Raw genomic sequence first — 18,726 nt, 5'->3', positions numbered from 1 at the left:
TTATTGACCTGGTAAAATGATCATAATCTGGAGACTTACGATTACTTATACGTTTTATATTCCTATTACAGTCTTCCGCTTGCCTAAATTAAACATCTCTGGAGTATGATATGTTGTTTTGGCTTAATCTCATTCATGTTTAATGTGCTAATACAGACAACATTTGACCATCATTATCTATGTTGTATAAGTGATGCGTTGGAACTTGGGAGTTGAGCTCCTGCTCGACCCCCGATTTTCAGGGCGTTACACTTATACATCATTATTTACACAGAATAGATGTTTTAAATAACCAATAAGTATATCTTATAGCAGATACTCATTAGAAGCCGGAGGCATAAGCTACTTGCGTGTAAGGTAAGCTACATACTATTTCTAGATCTTTTATTAAGGGTTCACTTGATTGCATCAAATATCACAAAATTTTATTAACCAAACCAATTTTAGCATAATATGAAAAATATGGTAAAGATTTAAGTATAAAGATAAAGAAAAAATAATGGAACTAATTTAACAAAATACTCATATTACTTAATTAAAATTATTAAAACTTATTAAAATTATTAATTAATTTTATTGTTTAGTGAGTAATAACTTATAGTATGTACAAGCTACCTAACATATAGTGTGGGCTAATTAGCATGTCGCATGGGGTACAAATGATTTAAGCTATTTTTATTAGTTACGTAACGTGAAAGTTAAGCCACACTATGTAGCGTGAGATACAAGTTACATCCTTTGTGCCATCATCCAAGCCATTTAAACATTGTGCCGAGTTTCTAAGTTTCTAAACTATGCAATTTATAACTTTTAATATACATGTGTGATGTTCAAGTTGTATAAGATGATTAATACATTCTTAATCTACTGCATGTAGGCTACGTTATTATATCCTGATCATAATGTCATGCAATCCTAACTGAATGTGCGTAGTGCCTGTTACCCTCATTCAACCACTCATCATCACATGTATGTGTACGGTTCGATAGACATCAATGGTTACTTTTCCAGACCATTCATGTCTTGTGCACATTGTGGATAAAATGAAAAAAAAAAGGGAGCTGAAGGTCTTCGAAATTTTTTCTGATTCTTTCTGACGATGGGGCCAACTTGACTGATGATTTTTTGATGAGAAAAGAAAAACAAAGACAATAAATAGCCAAGTAAAACAAAGTGCATGGGATCCTTTTTCATGAATAAATAGCATCGTGTGCTTAATCCAATGATCAACAATGCGTGCATGACCTACTTATCATCACGGCATGCTTGACCTACTAAGAAGTAGTGTCAAACCATAGAATGAATGAACATTGAACGTGAATACCTAATCAACCTTGTCAATCCAGAGCTAATATCATGGACACCTTTTAAGTAAAGAAACAATACCTAGAAATTTCATTTTCTTGAAAATCGATTAATTCTCGGTACCATGTTGAGATTAATGTGCTTTGAATTCAAAGTGCATTTGGAAATTAAAGTGTGTTAGGCCCACATCTAATGGCCACTGTTAATGTCATATGTTTCACTTGTACTTTGTTGTTTACACAGAAGAGATGTTTTAAATAATCAATAAGTATCTTATATTGAATATACTCATTAGAAGCCAGAGGCATAAGCTACTCGCGTGTAGGGTAAGCTACATGCTATTTCTAAATTTTTTATTAAAGGTTCACTTGATTGTACCAAATATCACAAATTTATTACCCAAATAAATCTTAGAATAATATGAAAATTTTGGTAAAGATTTAAGTATAAAGATAAATAAATAATATTAAAATTGATTTTTTTTAAAAAAATATACTTATATTACTTTATTAAAATTATTAAAACTTATTTAAAATTCTAAAATGTAATAAATTATTGATGTTATTAATTAATTTTAATGTTTAGTGAGTAATAACTTATATTATGTACAAGCTGCATAACATGTAGTGTGGGGCTAATTAGCATGTGGAGTAGGCTACAAATGATTTAAGCTACTTTCATTAGTTACACAATGTGAAAGTTAAGCTATGCTATGTAGCGTGAGCTACATGCATGTTACACCGTTTGTGCCATCATCCAAGCCATTTAGACAATGTGTCGAGTTTCTAATCTCTAGACTATGCTATTTATGACTAGTAATATACATGTATGATGTTCAAGTTATATAAGATGATTAATACATTCTTATTCTAATGCATGTAGGCTACGTTATTATAGCCTGATCATAATGCCATGCAATCCTTACTGAATGTGCGTAGTGCCTGTTACTCTCATTTAACTTCTCATCATCGCATGTATGTGTATGGTTCAATAAACATCAGTGGTTACTTTTCCAAACCATTCATGTCTTGTGCACATTGTGGATAAAATGAAGAAAATGGAGTTGAAGGGCTTCGAAATTTTTTCTAATTCTTTCTGACGATGGGCCCACTTGACTGATGATTTGTTAATGAGAAAAGAGAAACAAAGACAATAAATAGCCAAGTAAAACAAAGTGTATGGGATCCTTTTTCATGAATAAATAGTATCATGTGCTTGATCCAATAGTCATCAATGCGTGCATGACCCGCTTATCATCACGGCATGCTTGACCTGCTAAGAAGTAATGTCAAACCTAGGAATGAATAAACAATGAACGTAAATACCTAATCAACCTTCTCAATCGAGAGCCAACATCATGAACAACTTTTAAGTAAAGAAACAATACCTAGAAATTATACTTTTTGAAAAATTGGTTAATTCTTGGTACCATGTTGAGATTGATGTGCTGGGAATTCAAAGAGCATTTGGAAATTAAAGTATGTTAGGCCCACATCTAATGGCCATTATTCAGGTCATATGTTTGACTTGTACTTCATTGTTTACACAGAAGAGATGTTTTAAATAACTAATAAGTATCTTATATAGCAGATACTCATTATAAACTGGAGGTATAAGCTACTTGCGCGTAGGGTAAGCTACATGTTATTTCTAAATCTTTTATTAAGGTTGCACTTGATTGCAAATATAAAAAATAAAAATAAAAATATTTACCAAAAAAATCTTAGAATAATATGAAAAATATAGTAAAGATTTAAGTATAAAGATAAAGAAATAATAATAGAACTGATTTAAAAAAATACTCATATTACTTTATTAAAATTAATAAAACTTATCCAAAATTGTAAAATGTAATAAATTATTGAAATTATTAATTAATTTGAATGTTTAGTGAGTAATAACTTATAGTATGTACAAGCTACCTAACATGTAGGTATGGGCTAATTAGCATGTGGCATATGCTACAAATGATTTAAGCTATTTTCATTAGTTACGCAATGTGAAAGTTAAGCTACGCTATGTGGCATGAGCTACATGTTACACCCTTTGTGCCATCATCCAAGCCATTTAGACATTTTGCCGAGTTTCTAAGCTTCTAAACTATGCAATTTATGATTATTAATATACATGTATGATGTTCAAGTTATATAAGATGATTAATACATTCTTATTCTAATGCATGTAGACTATGTTGCGCAGCACGCCAACAACGCAGTGAACCGAGATCCAATCTCACGTCTCACCCACAAACGATAAACAAGAAGAAATATAAAGTAGAAAAAAGAATCAAAGCACTCCAAACAAACCACAAGACAAGATATACATGGAAAAACCCCAACAAGGGTAAAAAACCACGAATGCAAACTTTCACTATGAAGAAAAATGAAGATTACAAGGCAATATACTAACCTCTCCTTTGGAAGTACATAGAAAACCCTTTGCCCACACCTTAGAATTATTTCCCATACCCTTAAAAAAACCCTAGGGACACCTATTTATAGTTTAGGCAACTTTCCTTTCGCACCCTTACGAAAATCGACTCAAATTTCTGCAGTCCGCATCAAATTCATAAACGAATCTGCATAACCTCGACTGGTCGAGCAGACTGCACGACTGGTCGAGCGGACCCCTCGACCGGTTGAGCATAGGCCACGACCAGTCGAGCACCTCGGAACTCAAAATCTAATGCTTGCTGGACTTTGAGTCGAGCCAATCCACGACTGCTCACGACTGGTCGAGTGGGGCACTAGACCGGTTGAGCATGGGCCACAACAGGTCGAGCAGCCCCCAGATGTGGCTCTACATCTCAACAATCTCCCACTTGGAGTCACATCACTATAAACCTTTGTCTTCTACATCCGGAGTGCATCGCCTCCCCGTCTTCAAGCCTAAAGACCAATCAAAGCTGAACAAAGCTTCAACTTCTCCCGTTTGACCACCTTGGTCAGCATATCTACAGGATTCTCACTTGTATGAATCTTCTCAAGAGCAATCGATCCATCTTCCAGTAACGAACGTATGAAGTGATATCTGATGGCATTATGCTTGATCCTTGAATGAAAGGCTGAATTCTTAGCCAAGTGTATTGCACTCTGACTGTCACTGTATAGCTTGCAATCTGCTTGCTTTTTATCCAATTCTTCCATGAAACCTTGCATCCACACCATCTCCTTGCATGCTTCTGTAGCCGCAACATATTCTGCTTCGGTCATACTGATAGATACTATCTTCTGTAACTGAGAGACCTAACTGACTGCAGCACTACCTAGAGAAAAAACATAACCTGCAGTGCTTCTTCTGCTGTCGATATCTCCTACCAAATCTGAATCTATGTAGCCTTGTAGATCTACCATAACACAGCCCTACATCCTTAGTACCTAGTAGGTATCTAAGGATCCACTTCACAGCTTCCCAATGTTCCTTCCCGGGATTGTTCATGAACCTGCTAACAACTCCCACTGCTTGAGCAATGTCTGGTCTCGTGCTCACCATAGCATACATGAGACTCCCTATAGCTGACGCGTATAGGACTTTAGTCATGTAGTCCTGTTCCTCCTGTGTCTTTGCACCTTGCTCCTTAGATAGCTTGAAGTGGTTGGCTAAAGGAGTGCTAACCGGCTTAGCACCTCCCATATTGAATGGATCAAGTACCTTGGCTATATATTCTACCTGTGATAAAATCAGTTTCTTATTTTCCTTGTCACACTTTATCCTCATGCCTAGGATTTATTTTGCTGCTCCTAAATTGTAACGCCCTGGAAATCGGGGGTCGTGCATACGCTCGATTCCCGAGTTCCCGGGGTCACTTATAATTGGTTTTCATTAATATGCATTTAATTGGGTTTAAATGCGCAGCCTGAAGTTCCTGGAACATGAAGCACAAATGCACCTGTCGACTGAAATGAAAGAGAACTAGCATATATATATACACACACACATATACATGACCAAGAAAAAAAATAATAAAGGGTCGCACATGGTGTCACCCAACATAATCACAAAAGAATAATATGTCAAAAAAACAGAGAATAAAGCTGAGCCCTATGCGCAGCGATCCAACGACCCATCTACTGATTTGACGGGGTCCTGCTTATCAATTGGAAGTAAGGGAACTCGTCCTCCTCCTCAAGGTTCGCATCATCAGGCTCCATGAAATCTGTATCACCTGCATCTATGAACGGGTCTGGTTGGTGTTTTAAAACACCGTCCTACAGTGGGAGTGAGTGATCAACTCAGTGGGTGCTATTAGCCTTAAGTTGCAACAAGCATCAATTATAATAAGAATTTAATGAAAAACAATCAATCATAAACATCTATCTAGTCTTGTTAATGTGCATGCATGCAGGATGATATGATGTATGCCCTCACCACAACACTCCCTCGTGCGACAACATCTAACGATCGCCAATGCCAACACTCCCTCAGTGCGACCTCGACTGCCGAGTCGCCAACCTAGCTAATGCCATGCAATGATGATGTTAACCGGGTTCTTAGTTAAGTCCATTCATCCAGCAGATTTGGGAATCTGATACACCCCACGTATCAAATGCCCTGAACTAGTTGCGAGGCCAAGACCCCCCAATGTGTGAGGCCGAGACCCCGCGATCCTTGACCCCGTCGGGTTTTCCCCATCCCCGACTTCAAGCACATGGGGGTGCTGAATGTGGGGTCGCTCGCGGTCACTACGGGGAGGCGCGTCACCCCAGCGTAGGCCGACAGCTCGGACATAGTGTCCCATTCCACCATGCCCGGCTCACGAGACTGTGGATCAATATTCCATCTGGTATCGATGGGCTACAACGGTGGTAGGGTGTTCCAGTTTCCATACATATGTGAGCAAACAAGGTTAACAACCAGGTGGGTCAGCCAGTGGACTAAACCGCACGAGCCCAGGCAAGTATGTGGTGGAACGACATCGGGTACAAGCGACCCATGTAGCCTAACTACTGCCGCCCACACGTACTCATCCAAACCCATGGGTTTAGCCTCAAGGTGGTCCTACCAACGGAACCACCTTCGCTCTCCTCATGTTCCTGACCAACCCAACGGTAGGAATAGTGACTCATAGCATGCCAACTACCAATGTAACATCAAGCATATTCAACACCATGTTCTCATGTTGCTCAACATACAATTCAAATTTCTCTAACAAGTAACTATTAATATCATGAATAAAGTGTAGGTGTGTGGTGTGGGTTAGTGAGGAAGTTAACACTTCCTCCATGTTGAGAAATCATATGTACAAGAGCAATAAATCATACACAGGATGAAGCAACACATATGAGAAGAAGAAATCAACCATACATGAGCATGTAATCATCCATACACTAGATTATGAGAGAGGCAAGATTAACATCAAAGAGAAATAAACATACAATTCATACAATTCCAACAATATGTCATTCCTAGGTTTTTCTAGATTCTTCCATACAACACACCAAGCAAACAAAATCATTAAACTCCAACTATAATTGGTGCTAGGCCACCTAAGGATAATAATCCGCACCTATGGATCGTTAGAGGCTTGGAAAATGACCTAGGAATAAGGGCTTTTGGGGTCGGACGGCCGAAATCCCTAAAGCAACCATTTGCATGTTAGAGTTTCAAGCAAATCCTTCCTCAACTCAAGGTTTTCAAGAAAAGGGATGAGGGTTTTTACCTAAATGATCAACGGAGCGAATGTGTGGTTGTGGTGGAGGGTTCTTTCTTGAAGAAGAGGTAGGGTGGTGCAAGATTGAACTCCCTTGGATCCCACCTTGCCTATGGTCCACCTTCACTCTCACCTTCACTCTCTTCTTCCTCTCTTCCTTCTCCTTTTTCTCTCCTCTCTCCCTTTGTTCCTTAGGGCAAATTCGTATGAGGAAGTGGGTGCCCCAAATAAAGCCTTTTATAATGCCAGATTTGGTGACAATGGGCCTAAGTGTTGGGTTTTTACTATACTAGACCTATGAGAGGGTCTTTCTAGCCTCTAGGGCCCACTATGGGGTGTACAAGTCAATATACAGCGTAGGATAACTAGCCCTAATGATGATCTACGTATGGATATGATCAGCCCGCCATTTGGATGCGCTGATCGACAGATATGATAAGAAGTCTGTTCAACGGTCACCGATAGTTGATCAGGGCCGCGGCTATACGGATATGAGCAGGAAAATATCCTTACTCCATGGGTAAAGTTTGGTCACAAACTGACGTCCGAAATCCTCAACTTTGCATAAGAGTGGACGACTCAATTCACTTAAGTTCTAACTCCTTCCTTTAGGGTATTTGCACTTCTCATGCACTCGTCCTTCAGCTCAAGTTGACCGGTTATGGACCGTACCCAAGTCCGATTCCCACGATGGACGTCAAGCCCAATGAGACGGACATTATTCTATAATTTTGGAACTAGTGGTCCACCAATGAGCAGTCTAGAGCTTGTTTAGATAACCGGGGCAATTCTGGCGGCCCTCTAACCATGAAATTTATAGGATATGTGCTCTATGGCCCGATGAAGGGCCATGCAAAATTTGGGAATGATCAGATATGGGGTTTGGTCGCACGGGTCTGATTCGCGATCAACGGTCACCGTGCCACGATCGGGACCCAGATTTTTGTGGGCGGGTGTAGAAAAATACATTAGACCCTCATCGTAAATTATGAAGAAATCTGACGGCTGAAATGTCTTACATTTCAGTTTTATTTACACGTGCCAGATTCTAATTTTTGGCATTGGTGGGGCACATCTGGCAAGTGTCAGATTTCACTTCTGGGTGTCCACTTGGTCCGTGGTCTGCGATGGTCCCCAAGCCCAGTGAGATCTATGCTCCCCTAAATTTTTATAATTTTCTGACCTTCCCGTGTCGCGATATAGTTTGCATGGGCTGTCGCTAGGTGTTAACGGCCATCTGGCTTGGCGGCTCGCACCAGGTTCTATCAAGGCCCGTCTGGTCTATTCAGTTGGGTTAATCTTGGTCTAATTTATTTGTGATACCTTACTATGAGTAGTTTAAACGAACGGTCCTATGGAAAATCCTACGTAGATGCCCCAGGACACTGTTCTGGTTGGGCGGGACGTTATACTACACCTGATATTCAAGTGATCGGGCGGATTCATTGGCTTCCCACGACTGATTAATCGGACTAGTGCGGCTCTTTACTGGTACCACCCCTGTATACACTGACATTGAGTGCTAATGGTTATTAAGTAATATTTAAGTTAATTAAATAAAATAAAATAAAAATAAAAATTGATGGATTTTTAGAAATCCAAAACAGTGAAAATCGAGGATGTTACAATCTACCCCCATTAAAAACAATTTCATCCCCGAAATTGCCTAAGGGTAGTAAGTAAAGGCTTCATTATTTCATTTGCCCAGGTTTGTTGATTTCAAGCGTATATGCATGGTAGGGTGTATACTATCTATGCTAGGCTGGCTCATTTTAGTCTACCCCCCTTAAAACTTTTTCACCCTGATGGTTTACAAAATTTTATTTATAAAGATTTAGATTCATAACGACGGTTTTCCTCCATCTAGAGTAAAAATATTTATTTTCAATGGTAGATCAATACGGAGAGACGGTTGTAGTAGGCTTGAACCTGATACGTCGATCATCTACCTGACCAGGGTAGAAGGCTCATCGTATCCCTTCTTCGTCCTGGTGGATCCTGGTCTTCTACTTGGCCAAAGTAGTGAGTCCATTGGTAGTCGCCCAGGATTGAGAATTAAGTCAAGCCGCGAATGCTTCGCAGGTGTATACTTCCGTAATTTCGTAGTCCGATCAATCTAAATGTTTAGGGAACGGCCATTATTTGAAAGTTTAAATATCCTACTTATAAAGTTGTCCTTTGGGTCTTGGTCTGAGAGAGTTCTCATTTTAATTATTGTCTAACTTAGTGATTTAAATCTCCCACGGTGCTTATGGTCAGATGATTATCTAAAAAAGGTTTCTAGTAGTATAAAATCTTATATGCGTATCACCATTTCGATCTCATGTCTAGTGGGTTAGGAGCAAACTGCACTTTAGTTTCATAAATTTCAAGAATGAAGGAATAGTCAATTTTTTTTAAAGTATTCTGGTGGTTTGAAGTGCTAATAATGTTAATAAGGACGCAGTAAGGCAATCATACATACAAACATTCACAAGGCAACAAGAAAATTTCAAGATAATCCATACATACATATTAGATTCAAAGTGTCATTAGTATGGCCAGTTACATCCTACAGTATGGATTTCAGCATAGATATTCCAAACATAAGGGAAATACAAATTAGTCAAGCAAAAGTTCTAATTATCCTTCAATACATGGAAATAGCCCTAACTGACTCAAAACAACTACTAAATTTTCATAAAGTTACGCTACTATTCTTTTGGGTCGGACAAGGACGGGGGTACCTCGTCCCCTATGCTGCGGCAAATAGGTTTGGGAAGTGATATGGTGATTTAGAGAGAGCTAATGGAGTCAATCAAGACTCAAATTCTGCTACAGCTCCAACAGGGCAACAAAGGCAACTTATCGGTTGGAACACCTAGCGCAAGCTATTGAAGGGTTAGATTGCACCATCCAGGTCGATGTTTTGGATCCTCCTTAGTTATGTGGACTACATAGCATCCTTAGCAACTTTCTTTATCTGGAAAGCTTTAGAGAATGGAAAGAAATTAAGGTTTGTGGCCACAAAACTCAAAGGGTATGGTCGTTTGGTGGCAACAACACCAATTGGTCTATGAAAGGAAGGGAATGGAAAACATTAATATTTGGGCTAAAATAAAGTTGAAAATGGACAGTAAAATATTGTGTCTTGATTATTATCAAACCTCATATAAAAATTTCAATTGCAACGATCTAATGATCAATCTGGGCCCAAGTATATAAGATCAAATTTACAAATTGTTGACTCGTATTGATTTGCATGGGGATGAAGACGAATTGGTGGCTCATGTTGCTACTGATGAAATATGTTAAACATGAGTTGTTGAGGTCCCACTCACTCTATTCACTCGAGTAAACCAATACCTAGAACCAGTTCCACTAGACATTAGTAGGTATTACTTTCTTGCAATCACTCTTATTGAATCTTCTTCAATATATATCTGGAAGAAGTACATGACACCCTGGTGCACTTATTCTGTTTGTAATATTTAGGTGGATAAATCTCCAAGCATCGACATACTCTTATACTCAGTTAGCTTTACTCCTTAGACTGTGTGCTTTTGGTATGTAATCACAATCACATTCTCTATTTAAGAGATATATGTAGTCACTTGCAACACCTTTCCACCAATCCAAACAGCCCCTCTAGTGTTTTAGAAATACTCATTTCTCATTTCATAGCCAGTTTTGGTCGTGCTCACGTTTCTCCAATGATTAATTTACGTGAGCTCACTGTTGTCATATGTATTTCCAGAATTTATACAAAGGAAAAGACTAATGCCTCCTTTTTACTTACCCTCTCCCAGGATCCTTCAACAGCACTGGGCTGGTAGTCTCTTCTAAGCTGCCAAGGTTCTCTGACATATATACACCCTCTATTGCCGGTGCTGATCCGAAACCAATTTATGCTAGAAGACTAGTCCAGTTCACAAGAGTGTCACCAAATGGTTTACTCGTGATGGGGTTATTATGAAAGATCTATTCTGAAAAGTTGTTATAAACTGATTGATGATTTTCCTGAAGATTCTCGAAAAACCAAATGAATCCAAACAGACTATAAGTACTAATATACAAGGTATGATTGGTCGATCAGGTGAAGTGAGGTAGTGGCACCATTGCCTTAAAATTTTTGACAGTTTGAATCCTACCTATTTTACCGGAGCTCTTTGGAAGTTGCATGATTTACAGTAAGCTATTCTCCAAACATTGTTGAAAAGAAAATTGAATCCATAATACATTTCTTCCCAAATATATATATATATATAGATATAGATATATATATATATAATGATATTAATAAACAAACACTTCGACACATAAGCAAACAGGGCATTATGATTCTCATCTAGTAAAAGAATATTGACAAAATAGTTGGTACACAAATAGTATCAAGTACAATGCACATCTTCAGTTAAAATTGTATGACAAGACTCATTGAAGAACATATTAAATAGATGTGCCATAGTTGGAGATGGGTTTTGGAAAATGAAATTTGGAAATGGGTTGGAGGTGATGTTGAGTAAGATGAATTTGGGTTGGATGTGAGAAAGAAGAGATGGGTGTTTGTTGGAGGAAAGGGATTTGAGAGTGGGTTTGAAGAAAGGGAATTTGGGAATGGAGTTTGGAGTGATTGAGTGAATGGGTTTGAGAGTAAATGAATGAATGGAGTGGGATTTTTTTAGTGAGTGGGTTTGGAGATGGATATTTTGTAGGTTTTAGGAGTGAAAGAGAGTGTGGGTGAATGGTGTTAGATTTCGTGAATGAGATTTTGTGGATGGACTTGAGAACGGGATTGAGAAAAAAAAAAGAAAATGGTTAAGAAACGGTTTAGGAAGGTGGTTTGGAGGTGAGGAAGAGGAGATGAGGAGTTTGTAGGAGGAGAAGATGGATTTTGAAGAGATGGGAGTTAGTTGGAGAGAGTAGTTTGGAGATGAGGAAGAGGAGATGAGAAATGTGGAGGAGAAGATGAATTTATTTTTTTTTTGAAGAAATGGGTTTGAGGATGGGAGAGTGAGGATGATGGAGTGGGAGAAAAGGGAAACGGGCTCTACACATTCCTAATTTTTTTTGAAACGTTTCTTATACTTTTAGTAACTAAATTATTTTTAAAATTTTTATAATGATTTATCATTAAGTTTAAAGCCATCTTACAAAATTTCATCTTATTTGGAATTGTAGATAAATTATTAAAATTCCAAGAGCAACAGCTGTCTGAAATTAATAATTTTTATATAGTTGGTAAAATATCTTAATTCTAACTATATTATAATTTTTATTATATTTTATTTTATTTTTATATAAAACTAGACTTATCAAGCTTCAATCTGGCTTTTGAATCACCTAAATCGGAGTTGTAACGAATAAGATATGATTTTTTGAAGTTGGATGAAAATTACAAAAAATTCTGGCGGGGGCAACGTGGGTCGGCGGGGTGACCACGCGGATCGGCGGGGTGGCCACGCGGGCGCTGGCGGGGCGGCGGGGTGACCACGTGGATTGGCGGGGCGGCCACGTGGTCCTCTGGACTATTTGCGGGGTGATAACGCGGGTTGGAGGGGCAGCCACGCGGTCCTCTGGACCAACGGAGGGGCGGCAACGCAGATCGGCGGGGTGACCACGCCGATTGGAGGGGCGGCCACGCGGATCGGCGGGGTGACCACCCGGATCAGGGACCCGGATACTTTTCGGTATTCCCGGGCGTCGGAAAGACTCCCCGGGAAGTACCATATATGAATTTGGGGTAGGAGAAGCCAATCTACGCAATGGGCCTAGCTGTTTCACAATATTCCACACAGTTAGTAGTCAAAATCCAATTTTTCTATAATTTCACTAATTTCAGTAAATTTTCATTCACCTCTATGTCTTCATCCTCGAATGGGTTGGAATTATCAAATTTGGTCCAGTATTAGGTCATTTGGACTAGGACAATGGCTCCGTTCGTCTAATCACCCAATTCCCTGCTCGCTCCTATCAATGTCCCGAGAAAATTAACGAACAGGGTGAAGGTAGGTGAAGATTTTAAGGGGATAGGTTGGGGAGAAGAATTTGGACTTTGGCCAGTTTGGCCAATGATATTAAGCTATACTAAATGGGGTTACAATTCAACCCCAGCTCAAGATTGGGAATGACATGTCTAGAACAAGCGTGGGATGGGACTTAAATTTATTTCACAGGCTTCGCTAAATGAGCCTTACATTAGAAGGTGTGATATGGGATTTCTAAGGCCCATGATATTGGATTACCAAGTGTAATTTGAAGGGAAACTACGCGATTTACCTTTAATGGCATGCATCCCAAACCTGGTATTGGAAAACATGGAATACTGACAATCTAGGGACAATACCTTACACATGTATTTATTGCTACTCTTACCATTCTATTCACCTTAGTCCCACCTAACGCAGTTGGCCAAACGGGCCCTTAGGGATTAGGTGGACTGGACCACCTAAATTTTCTAGTTAGTCGAATCGGGTCTTGCCGTTAAGTTCTCGAGTTCTTGCCCGGGAATGGGCTAAAACGTGTCGTAAGGCTCCCAAGTCAAATTCTAACATTGTTATGCTCTTTGTCCTCAGCCTAAGCCCTTCGTAAGGCTCTTGGACCTATTTCCTAGCGTCGCTACTTGCTCTCGCTACCCAACCCCAACACTCTGGAAGTCTCATCTTCCGTCTAAGAGCGTCAGCTCAGGGACTGGGGTGGTTCCTAGCATTCTAAGTCCCTGTTGCGTTTCCTAATACGTATCCTCTCAAGTCAGCGGACGCGTTAGTGAGTTCATAACCCATGGCCCAAGGAATTCCAAACTATTGCTCTGATACCATCTTGTAACACCCTGGAAATCGGGGGTCGTGCATACGCTCGATTCCCGAGTTCCCGGGGTTACTTATAATTGGTTTTCATTAATATGCATTTAATTGGGTTTAAATGCGCAGCCTGAAGTTCCTAGAACATGAAGCACAAATGCACCTGTCGACTAAAATGAAAGAGAACTAGCATATATATATATATATACACACACATATACATGACCAAGAAAAAAATAATAAAGGGTTGCACATGGTGTCACCCAACATAATCACAAAAGAATAATATGTCAAAAAAAAGAGAATAAAGCTGGGCCCTCTGCGCAGCGATCCAACGACCCATCTACTGATCTGACGGGGTCCTACTCATCAACTGGAAGTAAGAGAACTCGTCCTCCTCCTCGAGGTTCGCATCGTCAGGCTCCATGAAATCTGTATCACCTGCATCTATGAACAGGTCTGGTTGGTGTTTTAAAACACCGTCCCAGAGTGGGAGTGAGTGATCAACTCAGTGGGTGCTATTAGCCTTAAGTTGCAACAAGCATCAATTATAATAAGAATTTAATGAAAAGCAATCAATCATAAATATCTATCTAGTCTTGCTAATGTGCATGCATGCAGGATTATATGATGTATGCCCTCACCACAACGCTCCCTCGTGCGACAACATCTAACGATCGCCAATGCCAACACTCCCTCAGTGCGACCTCGACTGCCGAGTCGCCAACCTAGCTAATGCCATGCAATGATGATGTTAACCGAGTTCTTAGTTAAGTCCATTCATCCAGCAGATTTAGAAATCCGATACACCCCACGTATCAAATGCCCTGAACTAGTTGCGAGGCCAAGACCCCCCAATGTGTGAGGCCGAGACCCCGCGATCCTTGACCCCGTCGGGTTTCCCCCATCCGCGACTTCAAGCACATGGGGGTGCTGAATGTGGGGTCGCTCGCGGTCACTACGGGGAGGCGCGTCACCCTAGCGTAGGTCGACAGCTCAGACATAGTGTCCCATTCCACCATACCCAGCTCACGAGACTGTGGATCAATATTCCATCCGGTATCGATGGGCTACAACGGTGGTAGGGTGTTCCAGTTTCCATACATATGTGAGCAAACAAGGTTAACAACCAGGTGGGTCAGCCAGTGGACTAAACCGTACGAGCCCGGGCAAGTATGTGGCGGAACGACATCGGGTACAAGTGACCCATGTAGCCTAACTACTGCCGCCCACACGTACTCACCCAAACCCATGGGTTTAGCCTCAAGGTGGTCCTACCAACGGAACCACCTTCGCTCTCCTCATGTTCCTGACCAATCCAAGGGTAGGAATAGTGACTCATAGCATGTCAACTACCAATGTAACATCAAGCATATTCAACACCATGTTCTCATGTTGCTCAACATACAATTCAAATTTCTCTAACAAGTAACTATTAATATCATGAATAAAGTGTAGGTGTGTGGTGTGGGTTAGTGAGGAAGTTAACACTTCCTCCATGTTGAGAAATCATATGTACAAGAGCAATAAATCATACACAAGATGAAGCAACACATATGAGAAGAAGAAATCAACCATACATGAGTATGTAATCATCCATACACTAGATTATGAGAGAGGCAAGATTAACATCAAAGAGAAAACATACAATTCATACAATTCTAACAATATGTCATTCCTAGGTTTTTCTAGATTCTTCCATACAACACACCAAGCAAACAAAATCATTAAACTCCAACTATAATTGGTGCTAGGCCACCTAAGGATAATAGTCCGCACCTATGGATCGTTGGAGGCTTGGAAAACGACCTAGGAATGAGGGCTTTTGGGGTCGGACGGCCGGAATCCCTAAAGCAACCATTTGCATGTTAGAGTTTCAAGCAAATCCTTCCTCAACTCAAGGTTTTCAAGAAAAGGGATGAGGGTTTTTACCTAGATGATCAACGGAGCGAATGTGTGGTTGTGGTGGAGGGTTCTTTCTTGAAGAAGAGGTAGGGTGGTGCAAGATTGAACTCCCTTGGATCCCACCTTGCCTATGGTCCACCTTCACTCTCACCTTCACTCTCTTCTTCCTCTCTTCCTTCTCCTTTTTCTCTCCTCTCTCCCTTTGTTCCTTAGGGCAAATTCGTATGAGGAAGTGGGTGCCCCAAATAAGGCCTTTTATAATGCCAGATTTGGTGACAATGGCCCTAAGTGTTGGGTTTTTACTATACTAGACCTATGAGAGGGTCTTTCTAGCCTCTAGGGCCCACTATGGGGTGTACAAGTCAATATACAGCGTAGGATAGCTAGCCTTAATGATGATCTACGTATGGATATGATCGGCCCGCCATTTGGATGCGCTGATCGACAGATATGATAAGAAGTCTGTTCAACGGTCACCGATAGTTGATCAGGGCCGCGGCTATACGGATATGAGCAGGGAAATATCCTTACTCCATGGGTAAAGTTTGGTCGCAAACTGACGGTCCGAAATCCTCAACTTTGCATAAGAGTGGACGACTCAATTCACTTAAGTTCCAACTCCTTCCTTTAGGGTATTTGCACTTCTCATGCACTCGTCCTTCAGCTCAAGTTGACCGGTTATGGACCGTACCCAGGTCCGATTCCCGCGATGGACGTCAAGCCCAATGAGACGGACATTATTCTATAGTTTTGGAACTAGTGGTCCACCAACGAGCAGTCTAGAGCTTGTTTAGATAACCGGGGCAATTCTGGCAGCCCTCTGACCATGAAATTTATAAGATATGTGCTCTATGGCCCGATGAAGGGCCATGCAAAATTTGAGAATGATCAGATATGGGGTTTGGTCGCACGGGTCTGATTCGCGATCAACGGTCACCGTGCCACGATCGGGACCCAGATTTTTGTGGGCGGGTGTAGAAAAATACATTAGACCCTCATCGTAAATTATGAAGAAATTTGACGGCTGAAATGTCTTACATTTCAGTTTTATTTACACGTGCCAGATTCTAATTTTTGGCATTGGTGGGGCACATCTGGCAAGTGCCAGATTACACTTCTGGGTGTCCATTGGGTCAGCGGTCCGCGATGGTCCCCAAGCCCAGTGAGATCTATGCTCCCGTCAATTTTCATAATTTTCTGACCTTCCCGTGTCGCGGTATAGTCTGCACGGGCTGTCGCCAGGTGTTAACGGCCATCTGGCTTGGAGGCTCGCACCAAGTTCTATCAAGGCCCGTCTGGTCTATTCAGTTGGGTTAATCTTGGTCTAATTTATTTGTGATACCTCACTATGAGTGGTTTAAACGAACGGTCCTATGGCAAATCCTGCGTAGATGCCCCAGGACACTGTTCTGGTTGGGCGGGACGTTACACTACACCTGATGTTCAAGTGATCGGGCGAATTCATTGGCTTCCCACAACTGATTAATCGGACTAGTGCAGCTGTTTACTGGTACCACCCTTGTATACACTGACATTGAGTGCTAATGGTTATTAAGTAATATTTAAGTTAATTAAATAAAATAAAAAATAAATAAAAATTGATGGATTTTTGGAAATCCAAAACAGTGAAAATCGAGTATGTTACATAAATCCTTCATGGTAAATTCTCTAGACAGTTGTCTTTTGAGATCTGAGATGTCCTTCGTGCTTGAACTGGCCACAAGTATATCATCAACGTACAGAAGAAGGATGATATACGACGTATTAAACTTTTTCAAATAACAATAGTGGTCTGCATGACATCTCCTAAAACCGTTTCCCGATATGAAACTGTCGAACTTCTTGTAACACTGCCTCGGGGCCTACTTCAAGATATATCGACTCTTTTTCAGTCTACACACCTTGTTCTCATTTCTTGGTGCCACTTATCTTTTCGACCGATGCATATATATATCTTCTTCAAGGTCCCCATGAAGAAAGGTTGTTTTAACATTTAGCTGCTCTAGATGTAAGTCTCTGTAGCCACTATACTCAAGACCATACGAATCGTAGACATTTTCACCACAGGTAAAAATATTTTAGTGAAATCGATACCTACCTTTTATTGAAACCCTTTCACAACCAATCTAGCCTTGTATCGTTTCGAACCATCATGCTCCTCCTTCAGTTTGTAAACCCACTTATTATGAAGAGCTTTCTTACCCTTAGGTAGAGTGACTAGCTCCCATGTAAGATTAGACTCAAGAGAGTCCATCTCATCATTCATGGCCTGCTTCCACTTAACCCGTGTATCCAACTGTAATGCCTCTTCAAAACACTCTGGTTCACCATTATCTGTCAGCAGTAGATAATGTAAGGAGGGTGAGTATTGGATCGTGGGTCTCTTCTCCCGAGTAGACCTCCTCATAACTGGTGTATGCGGCTCTGCCTCATAATGCTCCTGTGCATGATCATCCTGTGGTGCTGTAACACCCGTATCCGGTAACTCTTCCAACTCTATGAATTCCTTTTTCTCAGCCTTATTTTTCTGCACATTGTCCTTATGCATCACTTTTTCATTTTAGACTACGTCCTTACTTCCGATGATTTTTCTATTTTGCGCATCCCAAAACCTGTAGCCAAAATCATCCTGCCCGTAGCCTATAAACGTGCACCTCCTGGACTTTGCATCTAGCTTGTTTCTGTGCTCTGTATCAATGTGAACATATGAAGTGCAACCAAACACTCTGAGATGTGCAAGGTTCACTTCTTTCTCAATCCACGTTTCTTCTGGTAGCCCACCATCCAATGGTGCTGAGGGACTTCTATTGATGAGATATGCGGCAGTATTCACAGTATCTGCCCAAAAGGTCTTGGGCAACCCTACATGTAACCTCATGTTCCTAGTGCGCTCAAAGATGGTCATGTTAATGCGCTCAGCCACATCATTCTGCTGCAGTGTCCCTGGAATCATTTTCTGATGTTTGATTCCATTTGCTGCACAATATTCCTTAAATCTTTTATCACAGTACTCTCCCCCATTATCAGATCTAAGACATTTTACTGTTTTACCTGTCTCGTTTTCTACCATAACTTTCTACTTCTTAA

At 40.5% G+C, this 18,726-nt stretch overlaps 1 long non-coding RNA gene across 1 annotated transcript in view; it reads right to left on the bottom strand.

Annotated features, from left to right (window-relative positions):
- Nucleotides 1–3,631: 3,631 nt before the first annotated feature.
- Nucleotides 3,632–18,726, bottom strand: part of LOC131225377 (uncharacterized) — a 31,480-nt gene continuing 16,385 nt past the window's right edge. Inside the window, exon 2 of the long non-coding RNA XR_009161332.1 lies at nt 3,632–3,815. This is a non-coding gene — a long non-coding RNA (uncharacterized LOC131225377). The remainder of the gene's footprint in view (nt 3,816–18,726) is intronic.

Source organism: Magnolia sinica, chromosome 14, assembly GCF_029962835.1.
Source record: "Magnolia sinica isolate HGM2019 chromosome 14, MsV1, whole genome shotgun sequence".
Lineage (NCBI taxonomy): Eukaryota > Viridiplantae > Streptophyta > Magnoliopsida > Magnoliales > Magnoliaceae > Magnolia > Magnolia sinica.
The sequence above is the reverse complement of the archived record's forward strand: the minus strand, read 5'-3'. Positions and strand labels throughout refer to the sequence as shown.